Below are 9,706 nucleotides of genomic sequence, written 5' to 3' on the forward strand. Positions count from 1 at the left end.
TGCACATACAGTGCTACACCACCACTTGTTTTATTTTGTCTATTAATATAGCTTAAGTTGCAATCATCAAATTCAAAATTGATTCCTTTGTCTTAATTAAACCAGGTTTCAGATATAGCTATGAGACTAAAAGGCTGACTAAACATTTGTAAGTCGTTGCATATTTCATTATAATTCGTGTACATACTTCTTCTGTTAAAATGGACAACAGATAGTTTACTTTTCAAAATAAGATTAGTGTAGCACTGTTCTTTGGTGTAGCACTTACAACTTATACTAACAGATGACAGAAAGTTATTGTCTGGATCAATTCAGGTTCAGGTGACTTTATTTGTACCCGTAGGTAGATTTGACTTGCAGCAAACAGAAAAGGGCGTCCATGTTAGTCAGGCACAACAGTAACAATCAAAACACTGAAAACACTAACGAAGAACATATGCAAAACAAAAGTATAACACAGACGCAAGCAGGCACTCACAGGATTACTAAACCACTAAAAACAAGCATCAGGAGAAACCAATAAAAGATGGCCAGAATAAAAATTGATGTGCAAAAGGCAAATAAATAAATAAATAAATAGATAGATAAATATATAAATATGTGCAAACCCTGCTAAGATCTTTTCAAATGAACAATTGCCGCTGGAACAAAACTACTCCTGTAGCATTTTGTCCTACACCTTGGGACTTTGAACCTATGGCCAGAAGGGAGGAGCTGAAACTCGTTACCAAGTTGTGATGCAGCTGGCTATCCACTGTAGTTGTTTGGTGTACAAGGACTCTAAACTCAGTTGCGACTCACCAATCAGCCGACTGGACCATTTAATAATCTGACCCAGTCTGTTCCTGTCCTTCAGTGTCAGACAATATCTGTCTCTTTGCTATGACAATTGTAGTTAGTGTATCCAAATACATTTAGGTCCAGTAGTTGGAGCTGTTGGATTCACTTTTGTTCTTTTGTTTAAACACATTCAGGTCAACTGTCAAGATGGTAAAATTGCAGGTCAGATGTTACCTTTATGGGTTCCCAAGGCTGATACATGCGTTGTGCCATTGAGTTCACTGATACTTGTCCAGTTTATCCAAATATCTAACTGTAAGAATCTTGGCTTCCTCTGGTGATCCATTTAGTTTGATAAAGGTTTTACAGGTTGCTACCCATGTTTATTGGATTTTGTTGTTGTTGTTGTTGTTGTTTCTTGAGGTATCTTGCTTTCTTGGCGATTTCATCATTCTTCTTTGTTAAGTGTTCATTCATGTATACGTCCGTTCCTTTGAGCTCGTGTCTTTGTTTTAACAATGCTGTTTTATTCTTTCTGCTGACAAAATGAAGAATGATGACGGGCTTGATGTTTCCTTTCCTGGGTAGAGGGTGGCATGCTTCGACATGATCCAGATTCAGCTAAACTCCTTTGCTCCGGAGAAAATTTTCCATCTGTTACTCCACGGAGTGCATCTCCTGTGTGTCTGGCACATCCACACTGTCCCCAACCACCGCGCGTGCATATGAGCATGGTTTGATCGGCAGATTGGTGATAACCAAGTTGCACATTTGGGAGTATTGTTCGAGCTCATCGACCCTCCTCTCCAAATCCTCAATCTGTTTGTCCTTGCATTCAATTAGAATGTGCAGCTGCTTGACATCCTTGACATCCACCAACACTAGTTTTACCTTGGAAAAAATTTGCATGGTCAAAGTCCTATTAGAAGTGGCTTTTCTGGAGTATGTCTGGAGTATGTATTTATTTCATGCACCTGAATCAAAGGTTTTTGTTTTTTTTTTTTCAACTGTTGCTGAGTGCATGGTTGTCTCCATGACATCAACCAGTTTTGGCAGGGTTTCATAAGAAAAAAAAAAAAAAAAAATCCAAAGTAGATTCCTGTGAGTAGACGTTTTGAGAGTATACAGAAAATGTTTGAGCGTGAGGAGGAGGCGTCTACCTCTGCACTAAAATATACGAGGGTAGACTGAAATGTTCTAAGGCTCACTATCAGTGGTGTCAAAAGTACACACATTTGTTACTTAAGTAGAAGTATAGATACTGCAGTTTAAAAACACTCTGGTAAAAGTTGAAGTATCAACTTGACCTCTTTACTCAAGTAAAAGTGAAAAAGTATGTGCTCCAAAACCTACTTAAAGTATAAAAGTATAAAATAACCTTTAAAAAAAAAGGTAGATGCCACTATATGAATTGAAAGCTTAATTTAAAAACTGATTCGTTCTACGTGGCCCAAGACCCAAAACCCAAAATTACCACCCCAACACCACCTGCACGCAAATGTTTCAATTCTAGAAGCTCTGAAATGCAGTCTGGGACTATTCCAGACAATAAACTGCAGTGAGTGCAGCATCCATTTAGTGAAGGAAAAAAAAACCAAAAAAACCCCACAACTTTCCTTATTCAAATTCATTCCAGTAGTATTCTGCTCTTACTAGGATGCAGCAGTTTTCTAGTTTGGCAGATAGTTCTGGAGAAAATCACTGAAGAAATTAACAAATTGAAAATATGGTTTGACCGAAACAAACTGTCATTAAATAAGACAGGGATGAAATGCAGGTGTAAAAGTCACTAGGTGTTCACAGGAAACACTTATTTATTTATGTATGTATGTATTTATTTATGTATGTTCATTGTTAGTTGCTTTTATATTTTCTGTTGTGTTTCTATTCAGGTTCTTTTTGTCTCTTTCTCTAAAATTGTATATAATAATCATTAGATTATTAATATATAAACAAAAATAAATTTAAGAAATATTACAATTTGAAAACAAATGCACCCGAACGTGATGAGAGCTGTAATTGCTTAATGCTAAGTTTTAACATTGAAAATGCCATAGACACGCTAACGCGTTAGCGTCGCTCCCGTTTTTAAGTTATAAAATACATCTATCAACTGTTTCAGAAGACCATAACAGGTCGGTTTAACATAGAAAAGGTAAATAATACTCACAGACGTATGCTCTTTAGGGTTTTAGCGGGGGAAAATTAAGCGAAAGAAAGAAGGAATAACAGAAGCAATAGGTCGAAGCATTGCTTCAATCTGCGAACCACTGCTTCAATTGGTTCACGGTTCAAAGCAAAGCCGCGCTGCAAAAAAGTTGATTACAGGCGCACATGACGTGAAATATATACATATATAAATATTAAACTGAAGCCAAGAGTAACGAGACTGTTTGTTTTAAAAATGTAAGGAATAGAAAGTACAGAAAAAAGTGTACTTAAGTACAGTAACAAAGTATTTGTACTTCGTTACTTGACACCTCTGCTCACTATAATGCAGTTAATGCATTACTCCTTCATGGGGAGCCTTAGAACTTTTCAGCCTACCCTCATACTGCTGCTTGCACAGATTTCCTGTGCTCCAAATTAAAGTTTTAAACAAGACCAGAGCAAATCTGCCAGTGAGCAAGGACTAATTGAGTGCAAGAGCAGAGTTCTGATAGCGAGCATACAGTTTCTGAATGTCAAAAAAGAAACTATGTTCTCAAAATGAAAATGTATGCTCCAGAATAAAGTCAGTAATCCAACTCCTGTGATGGACATTCATCATGTTTTGGACACAATTCACCATACCGAGTACATCCTGGTTGGTATGTGGTAACATATGTGGTAACACGTCCAGATATGTGTAGCGCAGGCAATGTGTTCCTTGTCCTGCATGTGGTAACACGCCGAGACATGCATACTGAGTTTCTTGTCTTGGCAATTTGTATTCTATGCAAATAAAGCCTCTCTGTCCCTTTTGATGTTTGTTCCTGTCTTGGCTCCTGTGCATGCAGTCGGCAATGCTCATTTCCTGACAAGCTATTTCGCGTACTTATGTTTCCTGTCTCGTTTAGATATTCCTGCTGTACATCAGACAAAGCTTTCTCGGCCCCCTGTTGTGCTTTCTCTGTCAAGACTCCTGTAAGGTAATGGGTGGTACTGAGATACTATACATGTTGGTGACTTATGTGAATAAAAGGGCACGGCTACTACAACAGCAATGAAAATGTAGTAATAACACATAGAAATAAAAGGCACACACTTGTTTTGCCGAAATGGGAAGGTTGTGTCTCCTTCATCCATCTAAATTTCTACACCCCAGACAACAAAGGACATCCAAACACCACAGAAAATTAACACATTGTTAGGTTTAGCAAGGTCAAAGTTGAACCCAAAATGCAGGCAGCAACCAAAAACTGATTTGAGGTAAAAACACAAGGTGGTTTATTATCCCAAACAGGTGAAAAACAGTCAATAAACAATGTGAAAACCACAGGGGGATCAAGAGATAGAGCTTTCTGAAATGTGTATCAGGATCACAGATCTGGCAACTTGCTTCCAATGAACTGTGTGCTGAATAACACTCTTCTAATCACAACAAGATTGTATTTGTTTATTCTATTTCTGTTTAACACTTCTTTTTTTAGGTGCATCTTTTTCTCCTGTTGTGAATCTTAGGAGTGGTTAGTGTTTTTGTCAGTGGATAGCTCACGCTAGCTTGGTTACACGTTTTTTTCTGTAATCATTTCTTTAATTACTGTTACCAGTGTAATATTTCTGTTAGTTTTTTCAGTGAAACTGCTGTGAATTGTAGGTCATTATTTTACTCCTGTGTGACTCTTAGGAGTGGTTATCATTTTTATTAGTGGTTAGTTCGCGCTAGCTTGGCTACACTCTTGGATTTTCTAGTGCACAAAGTACACTACTTTACACTTTACATTAATCCTGCATGATGGTGGCAGACAGGGTGACTCTTTTAGAAAGCTGTGTCTGTAAGCTAGAACAACTTCTTAGTTCAGTGGAGTTAGATGTTACGAGCACTCCAGGCGAGGTTATTGTTGGGCCGGCTAGCATGCCCATGAGCATCAGCCTAGAAATACCAGGTGTGGATGACAGCTTTTGGACTGTGGTCAGGTGGAGAAAGTCACATAGGGCTTGCTGCCCGGTTGTAGTACCCCGATCACACTCGCCACTGCGTACTGTAAACTGGTTTTCTCCCTTGGATATGCCTGTTGTTAGTCCTTTGAGCCCACTGGTGACTTCCACTCCTATCTCCAGGCTGAAATGCTGGGCTTTAGTGACAGACGCTGGTTGACATTAAATGTATTCCTGGTGCCAGAGTTCCGACATTGCCTCCCATCTTAGGGTGCTGATGTTGCAGAAGGGTAGACAGACAAAGTAACATGACTCTAGTTACAGTCACATAGTTACTCACGTCGGCACCACTGATGTCAGGATGAAGTACTGCGAGGTCACAAAAATGGACAGAGAGGGCTCGTGACCTTCCCAGAAAGATATGTCTGCATCAATTAATGTATCAGAGCTCATACAATTCTTGGAAATAGTTCTTGGAAACAGTTCTTGGATACAGTACAGTTATTCATGCACATTCATAATCAGAGCAGCATGGAGAACGGGATCTCACAGAACATGAAGGAACTTAACTGACGCGTAGAGTCAAGGAAGACACTCGTGTGTCAGGATCACCAAGACATGGGCAAAGACTGAGCTCAGAGCAGGGATTGAAGTGAGAGGAGATGATAAGCAGCGATGAGCTGCAGGTGTTCCTCGGCTCTGAACTGTGCTACCTGGAGGAAAAACAGACAAACTACACACAAGGTTAAAAAAGGGCAAAGGACCAGGGCAGACCATGACACCTTATTTATCACTGCGACACATTAATTTCTCAACCACGACTGAACTCGAAGCTCGACTACCTGATAGCCTCTCTTCACATTTGGAAAATGCCCAATTAGTAGACAGTCTTGTGGATAGTTTAAATTCAGCACTTAAAACTACACTTGACATGATTGTGCCACCTATATTGAATGAATGAATGAATGAATGAATGAATTTGAATTCATTCATTTGAAATATTAAAACCACGCTCCCCCAAAACACAGTCACCTTGGTTCAGTGATTACTTGCGTGACCTCAAGCATAAGTCCAGAGGTCTAGAATTCAATCAAAATTATAAGTATTCTACCTCTCATGGCGTGATGCTATCTTAGACTATAAGCATGCGCTACTGGCTACAAAGCGGGCCTACGACTCTGATTTGATCAACAAAAACAAACATAATTCAAAGTTCTTCTATGACACGGTGGTAATACTTATTCATGGACAATCATCTGTAAGTTGCTCTCCTTTCACAGCACAAGATTTCTTGGATTACTTCAAGAAGAAAATAGATGACATCATGTTAAACATATGCCAGCATGCCTTAATCCAGCCATGACAACCTGCTATTGAGGTGGGTGCCATTGCTGAGGTATTACCTAGATTTACAGAATTTGATAGTATCTCACTAGGCGTGCTGACGAAACTCATAACGTCTACAAAAAGCACAGCCTGCTTATTTGATCCCATATCAACAAAACTATTTAAAGACCTGTGGCCCACTCTTGGACCGACTGTGCTAGAAATGATTAATCTCTCATTAACATCTGGATCTGTTCCTAAATGTTTCAAATTTGCAGTAATTAAACCATTACTTTAGAAATCTAATCTTGACCCTAGTGTATTGAAAAATTATAGGCCAATATCAAATCTATCATTTTGCTCGAAAATTCTGGAAAAGGTGGTTTTATGGCAGCTTGTGCACCACCTTACTGAGCGTAATCTTTTTGAGCCACTGCAGTCTGCTTTTAGAAAATATCATTCCACAGAGACAGCTCTTACTAAAGTGGTGAATGATCTTCTGCTTGCAATGCGTTTGGACACCACTACGGTTCTGGTGCTGTTAGATCTTAGTGCTGCATTTGATACCATGGATCATCATATTCTACCCCAATAGGCTGGAGAATCAGAAAATAAGAACAACCCCAGGTTTCTTTTCAGCACTGTAGCCAGGCTGACAAAGAGTCAGAGCTCTATTGAAAAAATTATTCATAACCATCCCAAAGACATATCTTTATGTTCGGCTGCTTTTAGTGATGCTGGTATTTGGTTAGACTCTTTCTCTCCGATTGTTCTGTCTGAGTTATCTTCATTAGTCACTTCCTCCAAACCATCAACATGTCTATTAGACCCCATTCCTACCAGGCTGCTCAAGGAAGCCCTACCATTAATTAATGCTTCGATCTTAAATATGATCAATCTATCTTTATTAGTTGGCTATGTACCACAGGCTTTTAAGGTGGCAGTAATTAAACCATTACTTAAAAAGCCATCACTTGACCCAGCTATCTTAGCTAATTATAGGCCAATCTCCAACCTTCCTTTTCTCTCAAAAATTCTTGAAAAGGTAGTTGTAAAACAGCTAATCGATCATCTGCAGAGGAATGGTCTATTTGAAGAGTTTCAGTCAGGTTTCAGAATTCATCATGGTACAGAAACAGCATTAGTGAAGGTTACAAATGATCTTCTTATGGCCTCAAACAGTGGACTCATCTCTGTGCTTGTTCTGTTAGACCTCAGTGCAGCTTTTGATACTGTTGACCATAAAATTTTATTACAGAGATTAGAGCATGCCATAGGTATTAAAGGCACTGCGCTGCAGTGGTTTGAATCATATTTATCTAATAGATTACAATTTGTTCATGTAAATGGGGAGTCTTCTTCACAGACTAAGGTTAATTATGGAGTTCCACAAGGTTCTGTGCTAGGACCAATTTTATTCACTTTATACATGCTTCCCTTAGGCAGTATTATTAGAAAGAATTGCTTAAATTTTCATTGTTACGCAGATGATACCCAGCTTTATCTATCTATGAAGCCAGAGGACACACACCAATTTGTTAAACTGCAGGAATGTCTTTCAGACATAAAGACATGGATGACCTCTAATTTCCTGCTTTTAAATTCAGATAAAACTGAAGTTATTGTACTTGGCCCCACAAATCTTAGAAACATGGTGTCTAACCAGATCCTTACTCTGGATGGCATTACCCTGACCTTCAGTAATACTGTGAGAAATCTTGGAGTCATTTTTGATCCGGATATGTCCTTCAATGCGCATATTAAGCAAATATGTAGGACTGCTTTTTTGCAAGTTTGTGCAATCTCTAAAATTAGAAAGGTCTTGTCTCAGAGTGATGCTGAAAAGCTAATTCATGCATTTATTTCTTCTAGGCTGGACTATTGTAATTCATTATTATCAGGTTGTCCTAAAAGTTCCCTGAAAAGCCTTCAGTTAATTCAAAATGCTGCAGCTAGAGTACTGACAGGGACTAGAAGGAGAGAGCATATTTCACCCATATTGGCCTCTCTTCATTGGCTTCCTGTTAATTCCAGAATAGAATTTAAAATTCTTCTTCTTACTTATAAGGTTTTGAATAATCACATCCCATCTTATCTTAGGGACCTCATAGTACCATATCACCCCAATAGAGCGCTTCGCTCTCAGACTGCAGGCTTACTTGTAGTTCCTAGGGTTTGTAAGAGTACAATGGGAGGCAGAGCCTTCAGCTTTCAGGCTCGTCTCCTGTGGAACCAGCTCCCAATTCGGATCAGGGAGACAGACACCCTCTCTACTTTTAATATTAAGCTTAAAACTTTCCTTTTTGAAAAAGCTTATAGTTAGGGCTGGATCAGGTGACCCTGAACCATCCCTTAGTTATGCTGCTATAGACTTAGACTACTGGGGGTTCCCATGATGCACTGAGTGTTTCTTTTTATTCACCTCTTTTTGCTCTGTATGCACCACTCTGCATTTAATCATTAGTGATTGATCTCTGCTCTCTTCCACAGTCTTTTTCCTGATTCTCTCCCCTCAGCCCCAACCAGTCCGAGCAGAAGACTGCCCCTCCCTGAGCTTGGTTCTGCTGGGGGTATCTTCCTGTTAAAAGGGAGTTTTTCCTTCCCACTGTCACCAAGTGCTTGCTCATAGGGGGTCATTTGACCGTTGGGGTTTTTCTGTAATTATTGTATGGCTTTTGCCTTACAATATAAAGTGCCTTGGGGCAACTGTTTGTTGTGATTTCGCCCTATATAAATAAAACTGATTTGATTTAATTTGATTTGTGTGACTGAAGGTGATGGTGGTGTTCCACTTTTTCATTTGTGCTCTCAGGAAAGATCTTATTTCCTCATTGATGTTGTAGAGTTCTGAGCACCTCATGATCCAGGAGTGTGGCACGCTGTGAAATGCCTTTTTGTAGTCAATCCAAGCCATGCTGAGGTTCCTCCTCCTTTTTTGCAATCCTCCAGGATAGCTTTGTCTATCAGTAACTGGTCTTTAGCTCCTAATCTTCTTCTTTAACAACCTTTCTGTTCATTTTCCAGGTAGCCACCAGCAGTGATGCCGGTAATGCGTTACTTAGTAATGCGTTACTCTCATCTGACCACTTTTTTTAGTAACGAGTAATCTAACGCGTTAATCTTTCCAAATCAGTAATCAGATTAAAGTTACTTCTCCAAGTCACTGTGCGTTACTATTACTTTTGCATTGTGGGTCGATAGCAGCATTAAACGTGGTCCGTGGGCAGGAAGACTGAACTGCCCACTTTAAGTGAGCTGCGAGCTTTTCATCCACGGTTTTTTGCAGCAGCTCCCGGGCAGCAGCTACGACTTGTCCTCACCTCTTAAAGCAGTGACAACAGCACAAATGCCCTGAGCTTTACAAAGACATTTTTATGCTTTTTTTTTTTTTTTCTCTCTGAGCCGCTCCGTATCTGCTGCTAAAAACAGCTGGTCCTCCGCCACGCGTCAGGCACATCAATGACTAACTATTTTCCACTCAAATACACCTAAACTCTCTTTCTGAGGACCACATGATGTG

This window comes from Thalassophryne amazonica, chromosome 4 (genome assembly GCF_902500255.1).
Source record: "Thalassophryne amazonica chromosome 4, fThaAma1.1, whole genome shotgun sequence".
Lineage (NCBI taxonomy): Eukaryota > Metazoa > Chordata > Actinopteri > Batrachoidiformes > Batrachoididae > Thalassophryne > Thalassophryne amazonica.